Consider the following 22197-nt stretch of genomic DNA (forward strand, 5'->3'; position numbering starts at 1 on the left):
AGCGTGGGTGGACTCCCTAGCCGATGAAGGTGAGAAAGCCGCAGCAACAGGCGATATCCGTCTCCTCTACGATATCTCACGACGCCTGAGTGGAGCAAGGATGAATCCTAGGATGCCAGTGAAGGACGCGACTGGTCAGTTGCTCACCGACCCCACTGATCAGCTGAAACGCTGGTTTGAACACTTCGAACAGCTTCTACAAGTTTCGTCGGTCAACCAGCCATCAACATCTCGGCATGAACCGCCAAGAGTGCGACGCATCACTCGCGTCAATTCTGAGGCGCCATCCCTACCGGAGATCGAAGCTGCTATCCGAACCATGAAATCCAACAAGGCTCCCGGGGTCGATCGCATATCAGCAGAGATGCTCAAAGCTGACCCCATGCTATCTGCACAAATGTTGCATCAACTATTCTGCAATATCTGGGACACCGCGACTTTTCCGGCTGACTGGATGCAGGGCGTCTTAGTGAAGGTCCCAAAGAAGGGGGACCCAACTGTATGCGATAACTGGCGTGGCATTATGTTACTGTGTTGTGTTCTCAAAGTTCTATGCAAAGTTATCCTCAACCGGATACAGGAGAAGATCGACGCGACTCTCCGACGGCAGCAGGCGGGATTCCGTGCTGGAAGATCCTGTGTGGACCATATTGTCTCGCTCCGCATAATCTTGGAGCAGGTCAACGAATTCCAAGAGTCCCTTTACTTGGTTTTCATTGACTACGAAAAAGCTTTCGACCGACTCAACCACGAAAACCTGTGGGGCGCCCTAAGGCGCAAGGGAGTTCCGGATAAAATCGTCAACCTCATCGAAGCTCAGTATGAGGCTTTCACGTGCAGGGTACTGCACAACGGAGCCCTATCTGACCCTATTCGGGTAGTCGCTGGAGTGAGGCAAGGATGTATTCTATCACCGCTACTGTTCCTCATCGTAATCGACGAGATAATGGTTGGTGCGATCGACCGTGTGCCGAACCGTGGGTTGCTCTGGCAGCCTATTACAATGGAGCATCTAAACGACCTAGATTTGGCGGATGACGTTGCTTTAGTATCACAACGGCGTTCTGACATGCAGAGTAAGCTCGACGATCTCGCCGAACGCTCCTCAGCGGCAGGTCTCAACATCAACGTCAGCAAGACTAAATCGTTGGATATCAACACGGGAAATCCATCCAATTTTACGGTAGCTGGTCAGGAAGTGGAGAAGGTTGAAAGTTTCCAATATCTTGGCAGCCAGATAGCGTCGGACGGCGGAACCAAGAGTGACATAGGTGCACGGATCAAGAAGGCAAGGGCTGCTTTTGCGAGTTTACGAAACATCTGGAAGTCAAATCAGATTAGTCTCCGCACGAAGATCCGAATTTTCAACTCTAACGTGAAATCTGTACTGCTGTACGCTAGCGAAACATGGTGCGTATCAGCGGAGATCACACAGAAGCTGCAGGTGTTCATCAACCGATGCCTGCGGTATATAATTCGTGCTTGGTGGCCTCACAACTGGATTTCGAATGCCGAGCTCCATCGACGGTGTCACCAGAAGCCGATATCGACAGAAATTCGGGAACGTAAGTGGAGGTGGGTTGGCCACACTCTACGGAAGAGCGGAAATGAAATCTGCAAACAAGCGCTGGATTGGAATCCAGCCGGACATCGCAGCAGAGGCAGACCCAGGGGCTCATGGCGGCGAAGCCTAAACAAGGAGATTAAGCAAGTCGACCGGAATTTGACCTGGGCCCAGGTCAAGGCGAAAGCAAACAATCGCCCAGGATGGAGATCTTTCACGTTGGCCCTTTGCGCCAGGGATGGCGCTCAGGACACTTAAGTAAGTAAGTATTCATGTTTACAGTTTTTTTTGCATATGCCATTTGTTTTTGTGTAATCCACCTGGAGTATACATATCGAAAACATCAGTAATATTGGTTTTACTTCCCTTCGAAAGAAAGGTGTAACAAAGTAATTTTGCGCCTAAGAAAATCCTAACGACCTCATCTTGGATTGAAACCAGACCAAGTTGGGTTAGAAACGCTTACCTCTAAGCCACCAGCGCTGGTAAAATCTATAACTTGATACTTTTAATTCGAAAAGGGTGAAATTCCAAAAGATAGTCAAGGGTGCAGCTCTCAGGTTGCTGAATCCAATACTCTACCAAATCATCAGTTTGCGAGAAGATTTGTCCATAAAAAACAAACATGAATTCATCAGGAATGAGTAATGAGTGCTTTAATCACACTTTACTTTACATATCCTGAGTACTTTCAGTCGTGCAAAGAGTCAACGTGAAATACTTCCATCCTGGACGGCTGCTTGGTTTTGCTTTGACTTGGATCCAGATCATATGATAAATATATATATACTCGAATAATAAATTCTGTTCAACAGATTTTCAACTAAATTACACCAATACGTATTGGTAGAGAAGTGTAATATCAAGCTGAACATTGCATCAGGCCCTAAGTAATATTGATCGATTCTCTTCGTCGACTTTCTCTTTCGTTAATCACTTGAGCATATAACCGTTTCTTGTTGTGTTTGTCGTATTAGATGCTAGATAAAAGCTTATTTTATCGATCTGGCTGCTGAAAATACCTGGGAATGTCTTTACATGGCTGTGGGAATACAAAAAGAAAGTCGACGAAGAGAATCTGTCAATGTTACTTAGGACCTAATGAAATTTTTTTCAGCTTGATATGTGATTATACAAAAATTAATGACATTTTGTCGAGAAACCTTAATTTTTTGTATATCTGAAGGGAAATTTTCGTATTCTCGTCAATCTGAGCAGCGCCCGCGCTTCTATCTTGCTTCTCTATCTATGTTCAAAACTGCTTGAAAGCGTTTTTATAACACTCCAAACTTCTCAGGTTTAAGCTTCAATGTAGACGCCAATACTTCAAAATCAATCCTCTTAAGAACATTACTTTTGACGTTCAGCAAACAAAAAGAACACAGCCATTCATCAGTTATCGATGTTCTCAATGACCTTAATTTGAAAGTAAACAATGCTGATTTGCTGAAATATCTTTTACCTCAACTCAAAAACTGGTGACCAACAAGATCAGATATATTGGCAGATCAACGTACGAACTCTTCAAATCCGGCCCTGGTTTCCCTGTTATATTTATACGTCATATGTAACATGTGACACTCAACATGTAACAGCGCCGTGTAGTGGGAAAGTCCTGAACTATCATCTCAAGTGCTTTGGTCACCTGAACAACTTCAGCGAAGACAGCAACTTCCTAAATGGTCAGGATCTTGATATATAGCTTATTCAGGATATTAACAGGCACACTAGCGCCGTGTAGTGATACAATTTAGACTTTTTTTATTATCTGGAAGGCCTGGGTCACTGGAACAACTTTCCTGAAGACAGCAACTTCCTAGACTGAAGTGATCTGAATATATAGGCCCTCGAAATGGCCATTGTACACCGAAAATTAAATAGTGCATAACATATGTTTAACTCATCAAATTAAAAAAGAAGTTATTACCATAATAGACCCTTGTATTCTGATGCCTTTAATTATTATTTAATTCCAGGGAACATAAATATACTTCGGGGTTATCCATATAAATTCAAAACACTTTTTTGAAGTCAAATGGACATGGAATAGTTCAGGGAATTACGTACTAGTTCAAGAAATGTTATTCGTGGAACTTTGCTGACAATCAACGAGAAACATAGAAATGCTGCAAACTTTGTAGAAGTTTTGCGAATTTTGTAGCATTTTGAGTTCATTTAAGAACAGATAATTTTTTGAAAGTTCAGGGAATTTTATTGAAGATCTAAAAATAGTTCAGTATTATTCTTTGAACTTCAGGGATCTTCACTTCAGTTTAAGGAATTTCGTAGAAGTTTGTCAGAAATATTACTCCAAAAAGCTCAATGAACTTTTGGGAGGTGGGAAACTTCTTTGAATTTCAAGGAACTTTCCAAATGTTCAAGAATACAGCAGTACAAAGATGTTTAGAGCTCTCTTCGTTGAATTAAGGGATATTGAAAAAATATGGAATTTGGAATAAATTCAGGGAACTTCATAGAAGTTGAGGAAATTTTGTAGAACTTAAGGGATTTTTGTATATGTTCAAGGAGCGTTGCATAAGTTACAGAGTATTTTTTCAGACATCCTTGTCAGATTTCAGGAAATATTCAAGAGATCTCCAGATGTACGCAGATGTTAGTAAAGTTCCCTGGATAGCTTTTCAAGACTTCAGATTGATCAAGTTCTGAAGATCTTCAACGGTTAGAAAATACAAATGACTTCTCTGAAATATTCTTCCAAGACTGCAGGTTGATCAAGAAGTATTCAAAAGTTCTTCAGTTAATCGAAGATTTCAGTAAAGTGTAGATATTGTTTCAGGACACTACATACATAATTCATAATCAACATCAAAAAAGAGTTTAAACTGAAGTCAAAATATTCATTATTCATTCCATAGCTAAAAATCTACACTTGCCTGCTTGAAATTCAAAAAGCCGTCAGAAATCTTATTTAACTTCAACATGTCTAACAAAATCTTTACAAAACATGGAATGACTTCCAAATTTATGCGAGATTTTTTATTTTTCTAATGTCTTATCTCAAATCTAATTATGACATGTTGTCAAATCTGGCATACCTGTACACAAGTAACAATAACAATTTTGGTTTTATCATAGTCCTGTTGTCCATGATTCGAACGCAGTCATTTATTGAAAAAGAAAAACATAGATTCATTATTAGATATAAGGTTAGGCCTTTACCTATTTTATGTTCTTCAGATCGCGTAAGAGCTACAACATCGACATGAATCCAATCGACTTAGTTCATTTGTCAACTTGTCACTCCCAACATAGTTTACCCATTTTTGGGTAGGTTCAGTTTTGACCGACCTGGCTGGTTTCTACCCAAATTTGGGTAGATTTGAAATAGCGTGTGGATCATCTAAGATTTGCACGATGGCTTCAGTAACGATATAAATATATGAATTTTCATTGAATCTATGCGCACGAATTAAAATCCATTTTAAGATATTCTAGGCAAGCTCTCCAAATTGTCTTGCAGTTTCGATCAAATGATCTACTTCAACCACGACTACTTAAGACAATGGCTTTAGTAACGAAACACGTCCAAGAAATTGCATGTAGGATATAAACATCATCGTCCTGGAGTTCAGCGCATAAGATCCACTTGTTTAACCTTAGGCAATGCCCTTGGCTGTGAAATATGTCTAAACATGGTTATGCGGTATATGTACATCGATTAACATGAAAATTTTCTGACTTCTCCAAAATCGTCAAATGATCTACCAGGCCAACCCCGATTGAGACATTGTCTGTAGCAACGAACCATATCCTAACATTTACCCGGAGTCAATGAACAATTTCTATGAATATCGGATTTTTAAGTTCTCCAAATGTACTACGAGTCTCGATTAAGTGACTTACTAGATTTACGGCCACTGGTAAAATGTCCACTGCAAATGAAATTTTCCCAAGCATTAATATTCATGAAGTAAATTCCAGAACTCTACGACGAAGAACATCTCCCACACAAAGACTTTGGATAAAAATAGATGAAAATAAACTTCATCAATCACGTTTCGTTGCTATGTTCTTCGTGCAAACCTTGGTTGATTCTACTGATCATATTATCTGAACTTATAAATGATTTAGAACATTTCGAATATTTTCTAATGGAATCTTGAATGATGATCTAGATTTAATGCACATGTTTGTACATATTCTATAGGCAAGACCCGTGCCCTGGTGGTTTAGCTATATTGTCAAGAATTAGGACTCCAGGATAGTTTGGATGCTAAATCAAGTCAACCCAATAAGCTTTTGTAGAAATAAATAGTTTAATTATCTAGTTACAAACTGGGCAATCAAACAAACATTGAGTTGGGTCTTTGAGCTGTCTTGGAGTTTTTCGATGCTCGCATTTCATTAGATTTGTGTCACGGGTGCGATAGTTTGATTTGAAAAGCTTTGTGCTGATGTTTTCCCCCGGTGTGCTCTTGCTTCCCTTTGTTGCCGGTGTGACTCGATCGCGCTGATATATTGCTAGGTTTTTACTATGTGCATTGCTTTTGTGCACAGAGTGATTTGAAAAAGAAAAGTTATATCTAGTTATAGTGTGGTTGGAATCGCTGGAGGAGGAAATGTTTAAAAATGAGTAGAGGAAAATATGCGTGATTGCATTTTCGAGAGGACGTGTCTGCTTTTGGGGCAGTGCATTTGGTGTGGCTGGTGGCTCGCTCGTGAGTGCTGGCACTGCTATCAGGTAGGAGAGAATTTCCCCTATCTGGTGATTGTGTTGGAATGCGTGGGCGGGATGCTAGTTGCGCAAGATTGGGGTCGAATACATTATTTGCGGGATGCGTCCCTTCGAGGGAGTATATAAAATTTATTTTCATCGTTTCCCATTTGCCAGAGAGATGACCTCGAACACATAAGGTGGTTAGGTTTCTACGAATAAGGGATTATTATTTTTTTCATGTTGAAGCATGATTCGTTAAGTAAACAAATGTCGCGATCGAACATGCAAGCTTGGCACTCGACCGATTAGTTTTTGATGTGTTCTTAGGTGGGTCCTTAACACGATCATGAGGGCCATGGTTGAAGACTGGCGGTAGTCACGGTGGGTTGTGTTTGATTGTGTGGTTTAGTGGTTTTAATGCGGTAGTTTGACGCATAATCGGGGCACCAATTATACCGCACCGGAAATCGATCATAGTTTTACCGGTGACCTTCTTTCTTGTTGTACGATTTTGGTGGGTTGTTGACAATAGTTTATTATTATTTCTGAACAGTGTGACTACAGTGGCCGTTCGGATTATTAAGCGTATTCCACTGATTATTTTGATTAATCGGTTTTAGAACTATTTTGGACCGGTTTCCGTATCGGTTATAATTATCTCTGTTTATAATGTGTTTTGATTCAAAAAGGTCAATGGAGGCTTTATGGTGGTGACTTTTGCATTTGGAAGAGTGTCATGTTCCCTGTGTATGTGTTATTATGTGGTGTGTATATTTTTTCCTTTTATTACTTTTCGAAATTTTCCAAAATTTAATTAAGGTTGTGTTGGTGCTGCCATGGTGATTGTAATTGGTGAGCTTGTTCCAGTTAAAAACAATCCGTTTGTTTCCTGGCGGGATGACCTCGATCGCGCGTGATCTATTTTGCGCTTTTAGATGTAACATAAGAAAAGCGATACTGTCGGTAAGGTACGCATCCGAGTGCAAGAACATAGTTGAGTCTTGTAGGGGAAAATACATTATCCCAGGCTATTATTGTAGAAAATTGTATCTGTTAGATCTTGGGCGGAACGGTTCAGAATATTTAGAAAAATAGAGTACACGCGTGATCCAGTTTAGGATTCATTTTTGACTGCTCTCGAGAAAGTAATTTCACTTTAATATCTTGTTTAATCAGGGCCTTAACAATCGTTACGGTTGTCATAGCTTATTTTGATGCGTAAAGAGCAAATCTAAACATTGAACGTCGCGTGAAAGTGAAACTTAATGAAGGCCTAAGTGCTTTTTCGTAGCTTTAAGTTTTCGGAGTTGACAGATCGTCGGTTGCAGTGGCTTGCTTTCTGAGCAGAAAAACGAGGTCCCAGGTCTTTTCATATTTAAGAAATGTATGGTCAAATTGCTTGGTTATCGAAACTTGTCGTCGTCGGTGCAGGGTTTGAATGGTTAAAACAACTCGAGTAAAGATATGATGTGATATGAGGGGCTCGGTGGCCTTAGAGCGACCGTTTTTGCTTACTGAGCCGAACATCATGAGTCTAATCTTAGGCCCATCGACATTCAAGATTCGTCCAGCGCTTTATTTGTTAATATGACTACATGGTAATAACAGCAACTCGATGATTAAAAAGGAGCTCGTTTACCTTGTGGCAAACTATTTTGCTTACTGAGCAGAAGATCGTGGGTTAAATTCCAAGCTCCTTCGCGTTCGGACATCAATTCAGCTTATTGTTTACCAAATCGAACCCTGCTGCAATCCCAACCCTTTTACCCAATATCCCAGTGATTACTAGTGGAAGTGCAGAGGTGTTCTCGGCTTCCATCAAAGCCGACAACAAATTCCTACTTATTCCTTTCTTGACCTGTGTTCAGACGCGGTCGGCACTGGTATTGCCTAGTTTGAGATCGCCAGTTTTTACACATTGAGGATGATTGCTAGTCCCAAGTATCGTCTATTGGTTCTCTGTGTAATTACAGCTGATCTGTTAATAACAGAGTAGCAGCCGTGGGCGGTCAATCATGCTCATGCTACATCTTAGTTAATTCGTGGTATGAAAAAAAAAATACATCCTAGAGAAATGCTTTATTTTTTTCTATTTTCTTCAAACATCATTCGATTTTTTATCATGTTTTTACGACTAAAATGTCAAAATTTTTTGAAATTTTTAAATCTTTTTTTTTTAATTCTTAATTTTTTCTCTGTCTCAGAATCTAGGTAAGTTTACGACGATCTTGAATTACGATTTTATTTTGTAGTCCGGGAGCTTCAAGGCTTGTTTAAGCCCATGATCTCGAAACCTATTTTTTAAATCCTTGAATTTGGTTCTTCCAATTAAAAAAAATTGCTCGGATTTTTTCCTGGCATATTTATTTTCTGTAGTTTTTATGAAACTTTCGGTTTGACTATTCAGTTTATTGTTTAATTCATGTTCTAGATTTTTTTTTATAAAAGTACTCTCTAAGATCTTGCAATTTTATCATAGCTTTAAAATTAAGAGTTCTAATTTCGTGGACTGTTATTTACATTTGAATTCGAAGAATTTATTCTTACAATCCTTACAAGAGATATCTCGTATTTAGTCACAAAGTATTGATTCCAAAATGGGTTTGGGATCTCAAAACTATTTTTTTTATTTTAACTCTCCGAATTTTAAGAATAGTTCAGGGGCGTGTATCTTAAACAATTTCCTAAGTCCTATGTCTAAGATTTAACTGATGATTAGGTATTCAAGATCTTAAAAAGAAAATTCACGAAATTATCAGACTCTAATGTCATGGGAATTTGCTTTGTTTGAGAATCTTAAAGTTACGAAATCTGGACGCTATGCGATTTCATTGCAAAAAGGTTGAACAAACGATTATTGTTTGTTCAGAATCAGTATGTTTTTAAGGCTCCCCCAATCGAGGTCCCAAGGGTTGTTATGATATAAATATGTTCAAATTTATTTTTTCACCATTACCATAATTGTAAGTCTCACCGTAATTGGTCATATTATTGGTCGTAGTGGAAATATACTCAACAGGAAAAAAAACTTGCCTTGACGCCATTTGAACATTTGTACGAGTTTTTATCTAACCGTAGTTTAACAAAACAAAAAATGCAACAGCCCCCCCCCCCTCCTAGACCTCCTCTAGTAAAATTTTCTAGCTACGCTATTGTGGATTAATCAGGGTCTTTTTTAAGTCGTATTGGCTATTTTTTGGCAATTCAGACGATTCCAGATTTGTCAATGATTTGTTACTAATTTCACAATCAAAGGTTTTGTTTGGCGTTTTTAAGTCACACACTTAGAAATAACTACTTTTATACGAGACGTAAATCATGGAACGTAAACAAACATTTCATGTAAAATTATATGTTTCCAAACCGAAACATACGCCACTCGACGAAGAGAACGTTTGATTGAATTGATTTGCTCGTTTCTTTCAACTGATTTTTATGTGTGTGTCCAGTTTCAGGGCACTGAAATTTATATGACTTTTTCGTAGTGTGCATTTTAGACTTTTTATGGACATTTGGCCTTAAAATATTTATCTTTAAAATTGGTGGATTGTGAGTCAATGAAAATTTTCATAGTGGGTCGCACTCAATGGTAGTTTGAGGTTCTACGAAATTTATTTTTTTCTTTGTAGTACATTTTATTTTCAATTCAAATTTAGAAAATAGTTTCAACAGAATTACAGATATAGGATGTGTTCCACTACATAAATGATCAGAAAATTGAATTGTACGAAATGGGCCAACACGACATCTGATCGAAAGCCTTTCTATAAAATGTATCTACAATCGTGATCGTGCGGTTATAATTTCAATATTTGTATGGATAATCGTTAGGAAAATTTAACACTATTTTCGATAAGCAGCGCTTGATAAATTTTATTTCATTCCACATTCCATCACCGGTGTATCAATTTTGCATGAATTATTCAACATTTCAAACAGAAAAAAATGTTATGTCGTTTAAGTAGTATGAAACCATCTGCAGTTGCACTCTTTCTAATTAGATTGATACACTTTTCTAGGTTGATTATAAAAAAATAAATAAAACTCTTTCGATTCGTATATAAATTACCTATCGAAGTGTCGTCCTCTTTCGTGTCTGTCTGCCTTTGTACGATCGACTATCACTCAACCAACGGCGGCATCAAACAAAGAATGTGCATTACACTCAACCGCAAATATTTGCCGACACAACCGCATCTAACACACGGTGAATTTGACGAATAGCACTGCAATGCAATCTTAGTTAAGACCTGCACTCACTTCAGCAAACTTACTGCTATCGACAAACCGGCAAAACTCGTGCAACTGCTCAATTATGCTAGCAAGAGCGATAAGGTTTTAAATAATATGCAATTGGTGCGTCACTTACCTCGGGCTATGATGGTGGTTTCCTTCACATTCGGCAGCACGATCCGGACTCAGCAAATCATTTCTGCGAAAACAAAGATGGAAAGAGGAAAAAATGAACAATTATTATTTTTGATTATTACTCAACATTATGGCGGTCGCAGCGCACCGTACTTGACTGGCGTTTGCTATAATTTAAATCAAGATGTAAACAGAGATGTATCGCCCCAAACGCACCGCAGAGTGCAGATGGATGATTAGTGCAAAGCTTGATTAACGAGGTGCGGTTGGGGATCTCCGTCGTCCGTGGACTTATTGCGTCGTCGAGGAGCTATATTGCGAAGGAGTTTCGTCGCGTGGCCATGGTTTTTGCCAGGAATCAGAGAAAACTTTCTCCCCTGGCCCTGGCTTGTGACCACCGGACCGCGCAAATACCTTATAGGTAATGACGTGCCTGGTGATCTAAGGTTAATGATGCAATAGCTGCCGGCAGTCCCATGCCTTCGTTGGCACTGCTCACCACGTATGGAAAGCCTCATAAATGTACTTATAACGCTTATTTAAAGTCTTCCTTGGATCCCTTCGAACGAACGATGTGGACAGTAGTGTTTTTGCTTTGATTAAATCATTAATGGCACATTTGCTACGGTGGGGTGTGATGAAAGCGCCCATCACCTTTTGCATGAGTACGAGCGTAACGGGTAAGTGTACCAAGTGACTTATTTCGGTCGATTTCGATTCATCTGAAAAACTTATGTATTTCCCCAACGCTATAATACTGGAACCTGTTCTAAGATGTGAGATATGAATGATTTTTCGATGAGTAATATGGGTCAATGTTAGTTCTTCCAATGGCCTTAGTACGGGATTATTCTGTATTCAAATCTATTCATTTGGCTCGCTTGCAACGAAAGCAATGGTAGGTATCATAACGCTTAAATATTGATTGGCAATTCACAGTTCCGCGTCAGTAATAAAATATCATTGATTGAGCTACCGGCGGTGCTCGGTCGGTAATGAGCTGTATGGCAATGATGAGGATTTTATGAATCGGATGCAGCGTGGTAAAACCTGGGTGAATGTGATGAATACTAATCAGAAGAAGTGCCAGATGAATGTGTGTTGCTGGGGATTTCCTGGTGACCATGATAGGTGATTCTTTTTTTTTTGTTTTTTGTTGGATGCACGTAATGTATAAGAAAGATTTTTGAATTAAAAAATATATGTTATTTTAACCTTTCACGGTAAGCTTATTACCAAGTCCTTAAACAACATTAACTACGAATAATTCAATATTTAATAACCGATGATAATAGGAAGACAATCATTAGTTGGAATAATGTCAAATAATACAAAAATTTCTCGCGTAACCTTTGAAAAGGACCTATCATATTATGTAAACAACTTTTTCACGGGAACCAAACAACCAACAACCCCAACGGGTAGAGGAAATTCTCTCCTTCCCGATTGTGTTCTTGGTTTGCGTGGGCGTACTTCGGATCTCAAAAAAAAGTATTCCAAGATTTGTTTACAAAATATCATAGGTCCTTTTAAAGTGTTGCGCGAGATTTCATCAAAACGATACACATAAATTCATTTGGGGCATCTTGTTCATATTGGTCTTTTCAACTGTTACCGATACAACAGGCAGCAGCTGCTGTTCTCTCGGCGTGGATGACGCGTTCATATAGCCGATAGAAGCTATGGTCCCGATTGTTTTGTTCATTGCCTGCAGCTTGGACGGTCGGTGAAGCAAATTAAATTTGATGATGCCTGGAATTGAGGGCAAGAACACCGTTTGTTTTGACTTCGAAAATGTAAGTGCAAGACCGTACTTGGGCAAAATTTCAAATTTCGTCAATACGCTGGATGCGAATACTGCTTAAATGGAAGCAAGTTATCGGATATCGGACGAGAAAGCCCTGTTCATCAAGCTTATGTCGGAGGAGTCTGCGCTTAATGCATTAAGTAGCAACAGTGGTAAAATAGGGTGTGCTCTCGCTTTGCTTTGATGCCGGTGTGACTCGACAGCGCTGATCTATTGTTAGGATTTTGCGATGTGCATTGATTTTGTGCACAGAGTGATTTGAAAAAGAATAGTGATATTTAGTTATTGTGTGGCTGGAATCGCTGGAGGAGGAATTGTTTACAAATGAATGCGTAGAAGCCTCGAGAATACATTGCCGGACAAATTGATTTGGTGAGTACGTTCCAGTTGAAGATTGTTCTTATACATTTCTCCATTGCATTTTCGAGAGGACGTGTCTACTTTTGTGGTCAGTGCGTTTGATTGTCGGTTTGGTGTGGGTGGTGGCTATCAAGTATTTGATGGTGGTGTTGGCATGCGTGAGAAAGATGCCGGTTGCGCCAGATTTGGGTTCGAATGCATTGTTTGCGGGAGAGGATGCGTCCCTTTGGGTGAGTAATCGAGATTGATGTTAATCGTTTCGCATTTGACTGACGGATTACCTCGATCGCGTGGGGCATGTTCCTCGGTTTTTACGGTTTTGCGCCTACGAATAACGTACGTTTTTTCATGTTGAAGCATGATTCGTTAAGAAAATAAATGTCGTGATGGAACATGCAAGCTTGACACTCGACCGATTAGTTTTTGATATTTATTTATTTAATAAGTCATCTGACACAGCTGTCTTAATGAATGAACTATTCGTCTTAAATAAGGTTCAGTCTTCTTAATCTATTTACAAATTGAGGTGTGGAAATACCAAAAACAAACGTGGACTCGACGGATATAAACATACGAACCATTGCACAAATAGGCTGGTTGTAGCCATAAAGAGTACGATGAAACCTCGGTTGCATCAGGGATTGCTGACGTAACATCCTACCTGAAGCACGGAAATCAGCCAGTGACAGAAGATGAGAGCAATCGACGTCAACTTTGAGTAATTTAGTTATAAACGTAGTCTGTTGTAGCTTACGTCTTCGATCAAGCATTTCGAGGTCAAGCAGACGGCATCTATCGGGATATGCTGGAAGGTTCAAAGAATCACGCCACGGTAGGTTTCTGAGCGCAAGTCGTATGAATCTTTTTTGCTCACGCTCGATTCTTAGATTCCATGATACGTCGTTTGGAGCCCATACAACTGAAGCATTTGCTAGGATCGGCCTTACGAGTGAACAATACAATGCTTTTATACAGTGTGGATCCGTGAAATCCTTGGCAATCTTAGAGATGAAGCCAAGTTGACGATTAGCCTTGGAAATAATCGATGCATGATGGGAATGAAAGGAAAGCTTCGAGTCCAATACGACACCAAGATCCGTCACATGATCCACTCTGCTAAGAACAGTATCATCGATGTGATATTCATAAATTAATGGGTCTTTGGACCGATAGAAGGTCATCACATGACATTTCGCAAGGCTGACGACAAGCTTGTTCGAGCGGCACCACTGAACGAACATGTTGAGCAACATTTGCAGGTGAAAACAGTCCTCGATGGAGCGTATCACCACATAGATTTTCAGATCATCAGCATATACGAACTTGCACTTGTGGCCAAGGGTAGATGCAGCTTCATTGAATAACACAAACAATAACGGTCCCAAATTACTTCCTTGCGGGACACCGGACGTGCTAGCAAATGACGATGAAACATAAGATCCGTGTTTAACGTACAGCGTTCTGCCAGTCAAGTACGATGACAACCTCGACACCAATCGATTTGAGGTGTGTCCTTAACACGATCATGTGTGAGGTGTGTCCTTAACACGATCATGTGTGAGGTGTGTCCTTAATACGATCATAAGGGCCTTGGTTGAAGACTGACGGTAGTCACGGCCGGTCGTGTTTGATTGTGTGGTTTGGTGGTTTTTATGCGGTAGTTTGACGCATAATCGGGGTGGTCCGGTGAAATATGAAGGAGGAAACAATCGTTTTAAAACGCAATAAAGTTCCATCGAGACAGCTTAAAAGATGTGCAATATTTGTACGCTGGTAAAATCGTCACGTCAGTCGTAGTTTAATTGGTGAAGTAAGGGGCACGGTAGCTCAAAAATGTGAAAATTTTATGGAATCTTTTCCCGTCTTACGTAAGGGCCAAATCGAAACAACGAACGTCGGGTAAAAGTAGAATTTAATGAAGGCATATGCACTTTTTCGTAGCTTTTTTGTCTCCATATTCAAAAGATCATCGGTCGTAGAGGCTTATTCTTGTGTAAAGAGCACCGCCGTCGAGTTTGAGTTTGAGTAAATCACAGGTCCTATCAAATTAAAGAGACTTATAGTAACATCGCTAGATTATCGTGTATTTTGTGAAACTTAACATCGTCATCAACGTCACCGTCGGGGCCCGTTTGGAATGATTGCAATAGCAACGCGATCGTATCTTGTATGATGTGATCTGAGAGGCGTGGTGGCCTTAGAGCGACCATTTTTGCTTACTGAGTAGAACATCATGAGTTTAATCTAAAGCCCCTTAATGTTCAAGATTCGTTAATCGCTTTATTTGGTAATGTGAATACATTGGAATAACAACAAATCTGCCTTATGGCGTATTTCAGTCGTTCGTTACATACCAAGGGAAAACGTAGTCATGTTTTGTCGCGTAGCGTTATGACTCTGAGATGCTCGATGACCCTGGAGGGATCGATTTTGCTTACTAAGCAGAAAATCATGGGTTTAATCTCAAGCTCTCCATCATGACTCTTAAAATGCATAATCACTAAACAAAATGAATAATTGTTTAAATAAGCAACACATATTAGCATCGCCAACTTAAGGCGAATCCTAACCGAATACCTTACCCGAACCTCCAACTCCGTAGCACTTATGAGGGTGTCGCTAAGTCGGTGGCCTCTCGTTAAGTAAGTAATACATCAAAATTTCCTTCCCTATTCCTAGTTATGGTAAAGATGGGCGTGGCCGGGAATAGCGACAGTCAGGCTTCTGGAATTCTTGTTTAGATTGGAATCAATATTTACTCCGCAGCTTTATTCCTGTAGTCTGACTGAGGTTTTCATAATAGTCGTGAGTGTTGATAGTATCCAATCTACGAAGTATATCATAACAACGCTAACGCTATTTGAACCAATCAACTGATGTACAAGATACTCCAATTGTCTCCAACTACCTCAAAAGGCTGTTATGATCAACCCGATTGAAAGCAGCCTAAAGGTCCATGTAGACAGAATACACCTGCTTCCCAAAATCGATTGGTTGTATGCTCTGTGAGGAAAATTGAGCAAAGTTTGTTACAACCTACCTTTTAGGCTGATCAACCACAATATAATGTTTTCATTGTGCGAAAAAGAGCGTCGTTCACTATGATTTCGGATACCTAAGCACACGTACACAATGAGATAACTCCACGGTAATTAGATGTTTCGAGAAGCTTCTGACTATGTGGAAAATCGAATTAAGAATACATCAAATATTGAAAAGGGTTGATCAATCATTTGTAAAAAATGGCTTTAACCCTTAAAAGCATGCCGTTGCCGTATGTGTTGTGTATGGCAAAAATTCGCATGCAAAATAAACTTAGTACATAATTTTTACAGAATGGATAATAGAATATTCAGAGAAAAGGATATCGAAAAATATCTAGCGTCCTTGCTGGATGTTTTCATATCGGAGGATGAGGCAGATTTGACGGATGTCAACGAATTTGATTATTACCTTTACAGTGATGACTTGATACGTGATTTGGAGGGAACATCTGACTCGGACGATGAAGAACCTAACGGATTTTTCGGGAATTCGGAAAAAAGATGATTCACCAAAGGTCAATCCTGAACGACCAGCAGCAGTCAATAAGCCAGGAGCCCGTGACTGGATACGGAAAAAGGGTAAACTGATTTATGACGATTATCGGGTAAAATTTACCGGAAACGTCAAACCCTACGAAAGTAAAACAGCAATGCAGACACCGTTTCAATTCTTCTCACTGTTTATGACGGATGACATTTTGGTAAAAATAGTGGAGAAGACGAATTTGTATAGATATTGTTCAAAAGGGAATTTTATACAGCCAACTGGTCACGTTATCGGTAATTAAAAAGTTGTTTGGTGTTCTTATCTTCATGTATGTTTACTATTACCCGAATGTGAGATCTTATTGGTCAAAATATGACCCTAAATTGGTTTGAAAGAATTCGTTCCGTGATTCATTTCAATGATAATGATCTCCACAAACCTGTTGGCCATCCCAATCATGACCGCCTCCACAAAATCAGACCTATAATAGATTATATGAACAATACTTTTGCTTCCGTCACGCCTTTCGAGTAAATGTGTGCTACCAAAGTTGACCACTTCATGAAGCAATACTTGCCAAACAAGCCTCATAAGTGGGGCTTTAAGCTGTATGTGTTATGCTCCTTGAGTGCCCGCATAAACGCGAACCATAAATTGACCTTACCTAAAATGGTTAAAATTGTTTATAATCCCTGCTAAACTTCAACTGAAATGGTTATGGAACTTTACATGAACGTTTAATGATAAAGTTTTAACCTTAAGTATTATAGTTTTTTGGAAGTGGACCTTACAAATAATGGGTTGTTAAGAACCATTACCATTCAAAATTCTTGTTTTCTCCATACATTTTCGGAAAGAAAACTATACTAAAACCTTTTAACTTATGGTTTGAGAACATTAATGGTAATGGTTATGGTAACCAGTAAGGTCCACGAATGGTTTTGTAACATCGATCAACTTTATGTGGAATATATCGCGAATTGGTTGCCTGTAATTTACTGATTACCAATTCACGATATATTCCACGTAAAGTTGAGTGATAATACAAAACCATTAATGGACCTTACTGACTACCATAACCATAACAATTAATGTTCTCAAACCATAAGTAAAAACGTTCTAATATAGTTCTCTTTCCGAAAATGTATGGAGAAAACAAGAATTTGGAATGGTAATGGTTCTTAACAACCCATTATTTGTAAGGTCCGCTTCCAAAAAACCATAATACATAAGGTTAAAACTTTATCACACAAACGTTCATGTAAAGTTCCATAACCATTTCAGTTGAAGTTTAGCAGGGATTATAAACAATTTATAACCATTATCGGTAAGGTCATGTGATGGTTCGCGTTTATGCGGGTGGCTACGCTTACATGTTTGAAATATATAGCGGAAAAGAAGAGCATGTAAGATTTTCGGAGGAGCCTGATCTCGGATTAGTGGGAAACACAGTAGTTCGTTTATAACGACCACTTCCCAGGAATGTAAACCATACACTGTACTTTGACAATTATTACACAACCCTGCCATTGTTACATTATTTGTCTACCTACTCAAGGTATTCATGCATTAGGAACCATTCAAAGAAATCGCCTAGGCAAACATTGCAATCTTCCTACACAAAAAGATTTCATGAAGCCGCCTGTAACACGTGGAACTTATGAAAAACAACTTACCGACTATGAAGGTGTGGCTATAAGTGTAACACGTTGGAAAGATAACAAACTCGTGACACTAGCTTCCACGTATGTTGGTGCTGAACCTGTGGATATCATCAGAAGATTTGATAAGAAGGATAAAACGCAGATCACAATTGTCTATCCGAAAATCACCAAAGAATATATGGGTGGGGTGGATCTCATGGACAGGTTTCTTGGCAGGTACAAGATTAGAGTCAAAAGTAGAAAATGGTACATTCGAATTTTTTACCATATGTTGGATATGGCTGTAATCAATTCGTGGGTGCCATACAAAAAATCGAACGAAGGCAAAAAGCCAAAACTGTTGAATTTGGCAGACTTCAGAACAGACCTGGCCGATTCGTAGATATGGCACAAGTAGTGCCAATAAAAGAGGCAGACCATCACATAAAGTAGAAAAAAAATTAAGAACAAAAAAATGTCGCGGTCCGATGAGTTCCGTTCCTTCGCAGGACGTTCGTACCGATGGAAGTGATCACTATGAACAACGATGTGATAAGAAAACAAGATGTAAATTGCCAGGATGTAAAGCGTTTTCTCGCATACAATATACCAAATGCAAAGTTACACTTTCTCACACTAACAAAAGAAACTGTTTTCACACATTTCATACATAAAAATAGTGTGTTGCCAAATGGCAACAATATGCGTTTGGCGTTAGGCAGTAACAACATTATTTAATCGTCTAACGCATAGTGTTGCCATTTGGCAACATACTTCGATTTTGCAAAAATAAAGTATCAAATCGCACTTTAAAAGTTTTGTATCACTTTTTCAGTTACATTAAGCCCAATATTTATAACTAGAATTTTTTTCACCGCAAAATAAAAAATCATGCATTTAAGGGTTAAGCCGCAAATTTCTCGAGAATCAAAACATACCCACGCCAACTAACAATACCATTCAATAACGGAAGTTTGCTCTATCAGATGCTGGTGCTAGATTGCGTCAATGTATTTTAAATCTCGAGAAATTTGCGTTTAAAACCATTGTTTACAGATGGTTGTTCCACCCTTTTCAATTGTTGATGTAGGTATCACAAAATTCGCTTTTAATTACAAATAGTAATAATTGGGCGATTTTGTTCGATATAAAAATGTCGCTGTTACTAAAAAGAATAAAATGTACACATTTTCTCACCGCAACAAGCAACCCGAGTAGACAAGAAAATCAAATCAATAGCAGGTTTTACTATTAAATTGGGGAACAGATCATCTAAAATTACTTTGGTTGGATTGATATAAGAGGTAAACTATCAAACATAATATCAATAAATCTATGGAACCATAATTAAGAAATAGCAAAGTCAGTTGTTGCCATATCTAAAGACTAGCTATTATTTATTATGCAGCTTAATAGAATTACTTCACCAGTTTCGTTAGTTTGAAATGATTTCTTGGGGATATGCTAATTCTCATTTATTTGATTTTGCTCAATAGAGGAAGTATCCCTTGTCATGTTATGCTGCATAGTCCTTTTTTTAGCCATTCGCTTAAAAAGGCCAAAATCTTCATTTCATCATACCATAGAAGTAAATGCCAATAAAATATTGCGCAAATTATAAGCACCAAGGTCACCAGCACACCAAATCAACGACTTTATTGTCTACCGCTGTAGGGAAGCGCAATCACAATTTTCGATTGATTCGTTTCGCTTGGCAAAAATTGACAGGCTCCTATTGAATGACCAGTTTTAAAAACAACTGTTCTCATACTGGGCTCCAGTCTGCAAACGCTACAAACAAAAAATTGTGAGCATTGTACTTGAAATTAAACTTCAAAGTATCAGCATGACCCCTTAAAAATGCGGCTTCAATGTCCATCTTGTCCGAGCAAACCAATCTCGGAAGGAGGTGGATGACAATTTGTGGACCACAACAACACAGCTCACACAGCCTGATTTAATCTCTAAGGTCCATTCTCGTATTCTGTTGGTTGACTTTGTTTCTCGCTCTGTTTTGGCTTAGCATGGTTCGCGGTAGTAGTCGTGTAGTATAGTCCTGGTCTGTGTGCGCATGGAGGGCTTAAAGGTGGCTACAGACTTGAAAACCGGCTTTTGCACTTCTGAGTTGTGATGCCGTCTCGCTCGAGAACTCCCGGGGACCCCTCGGTGACCCCCAATCTGAATCAGCCAGCACAGCTTTCCATTCTGCTGTTCCTCGCTCCGCCGCCACCACCGCAGAGTTATGTTTATTTTGCACTAAACCAGTTTCTGCAAAAGCATCACGTGTGTGCTAGCCTGCTACTCGGCTATCCAAGGTTTCGAACTCGAACGGAGTTCCTCTCCGTAAGGAACACCAAGGAAACCGAACCAAAGGCTCTTTAGAACAACCATTCGCACTGTGCATAGAAGGAACTCAGAGATGCATTAGGTAGGAACTATGCGTTTTCTTATGCATCCAGGCCAAAATGCGCGGAATCAATTCACGATGATATCACACTTATTTCTTTTATTACTTAATACATCGTCGTCATCGCACTGCACGAAACGCACTATAAAACCAGTTTTCCTGATGCCGTTTGCTTGCCCAGGAACCGATCGATTATGGAATATGTAGGTATGTGCAAAACATACACGCTTGCACATACATTTTATGCATTCGCCATACGTCCCAAGCCCAAGCCCTAGCCCAAGAGAGAGAGAGAGAGAGATGCTATACCGCTTATGGTCATAGCATATGGGTAGTTAGTAGGAACGGCCTCCAAGATGCACGTACCTATACCACCTACTAGACCGTATTGAGTGAGGCTTTGTTTTTTTCTGCATGCAACTCGTTTTCTTATCGAGTTCGTTGAGTTTTCAGAAATTTGCATACGTATCAAAACAAGCGAGATATATCTGTAGCATAAAGCGAACGGCAACTACTCGTGCGATGGGGAATTTGTCACCCCGTCCAAATGCGCCGCGTCCGCATACAAATGGATACGAAGAAACAACTGTTAGTCAAATATTTGTCGATCATTGAGGCCCCTGCCTGGCCTGTGACTCATTGAGGACGCACGCCGCCTGAAGTTCTATAAAAAGAGGTGAGTTTGTTATGGAACAGGTTGGTTTCTGTGTTTTTTTTTGTTTTCGCTTGAATTTTTGAGATTTCTGTTTGAACGGATTCCATTGTTGTTAGATGAGTCTAAGCAATGTTTCCGAAATTTACATGACAATAATATGCATTCACTGAATTCACTGTTCGGTGGGACTCAGATTTACGCTATTTTTGCAAGATTCCTAACGGTACACGTTGTTTCACACACATTTCTCTCAATGTAAGATTGCATTCATACAACAAAAGAATGGCAGTTCTTGTAAGTTACTTAAGCGTACATGCAAGTTTTTCCAGAATGCATATTTTGCTATAAAAATTTTACGAAATGATTTTATAGACGCAATGCATTTGGGAAAACTAACTTTGTTCGAAATCAGTCCGCATCGTGCTCTCTTGCCGTGCGGATCTATTTGCTTTTTGCTGAAATCTCGTTCTAAGAGACAGCTAGGAAACGCTCCACGTTCCCGAACAGGTACAAATTACTGTTAACAACGGTCAGCGAGGAACAAATTCTACATTCGTACCCGTAGGTACAAATATCACCCCTGCTTCAAATTTTTCATCTATACCTACTCCCCTAGCTGCTAACAATGTTCAGCGAGTAAATTGAGCTACCTATGCTGCTATTGCAACGGGTAGAAATCAAAATACTAACCAACGTAATTCTAACGGAAATTTTAAAATTTTGACTTAGGAAGCATTACGCTCCTAAAATGGAATTTTTACAGAAACCATTAATTGACATGATTACTGATATGTTAAAAACTAACTCCATGTTTGATGCTATTCAAACTGGAGTAAAATTTGCTAATAACATAGTTATTTAAATCATTAAATATTTTAAATTGGAATGCATAATCTTTTAAAGATATTGAAGACGAGCTATTTAACTTTTTGAGAGTTCATAACGTGCATATTGCCGTTATAACTGAAACATTCCTTAAACCTGACCAAATTACGGGACGCAAATTATTTCATTTATAGAAATGATCGTCTTGATGGACCATGTGGTGGCGTTGCCATCATTGTTCATAGACGAATCAAACATAAAATATTTCTTCATTTGAAACCAAAGTTTTTGAAACTTTGGGAGTTTCTGTTGAAACAAAATTTGGACAACTTACGTTTATAGCTGCCTATTTGCCATTC

At 39.2% G+C, this 22197-nt stretch overlaps 1 protein-coding gene across 1 annotated transcript in view; it reads right to left on the minus strand.

Moving 5' to 3' along the window:
• The window catches only part of B4, a 285095-nt gene that overhangs the window by 142146 nt on the left and 120752 nt on the right, over positions 1-22197 (minus strand). The window contains exon 3 of the mRNA XM_065218597.1: positions 10612-10674. The gene's annotated coding sequence lies outside the window, so the exon portion shown is untranslated. The remainder of the gene's footprint in view (positions 1-10611; positions 10675-22197) is intronic.

The sequence above is a fragment of the Ochlerotatus camptorhynchus genome, unplaced genomic scaffold (genome assembly GCF_037179485.1).
Source record: "Ochlerotatus camptorhynchus isolate MF236.1 unplaced genomic scaffold, CSIRO-AGI_Acam_v1.1 ptg000090l, whole genome shotgun sequence".
In the NCBI taxonomy this organism is placed as follows: domain Eukaryota; kingdom Metazoa; phylum Arthropoda; class Insecta; order Diptera; family Culicidae; genus Ochlerotatus; species Ochlerotatus camptorhynchus.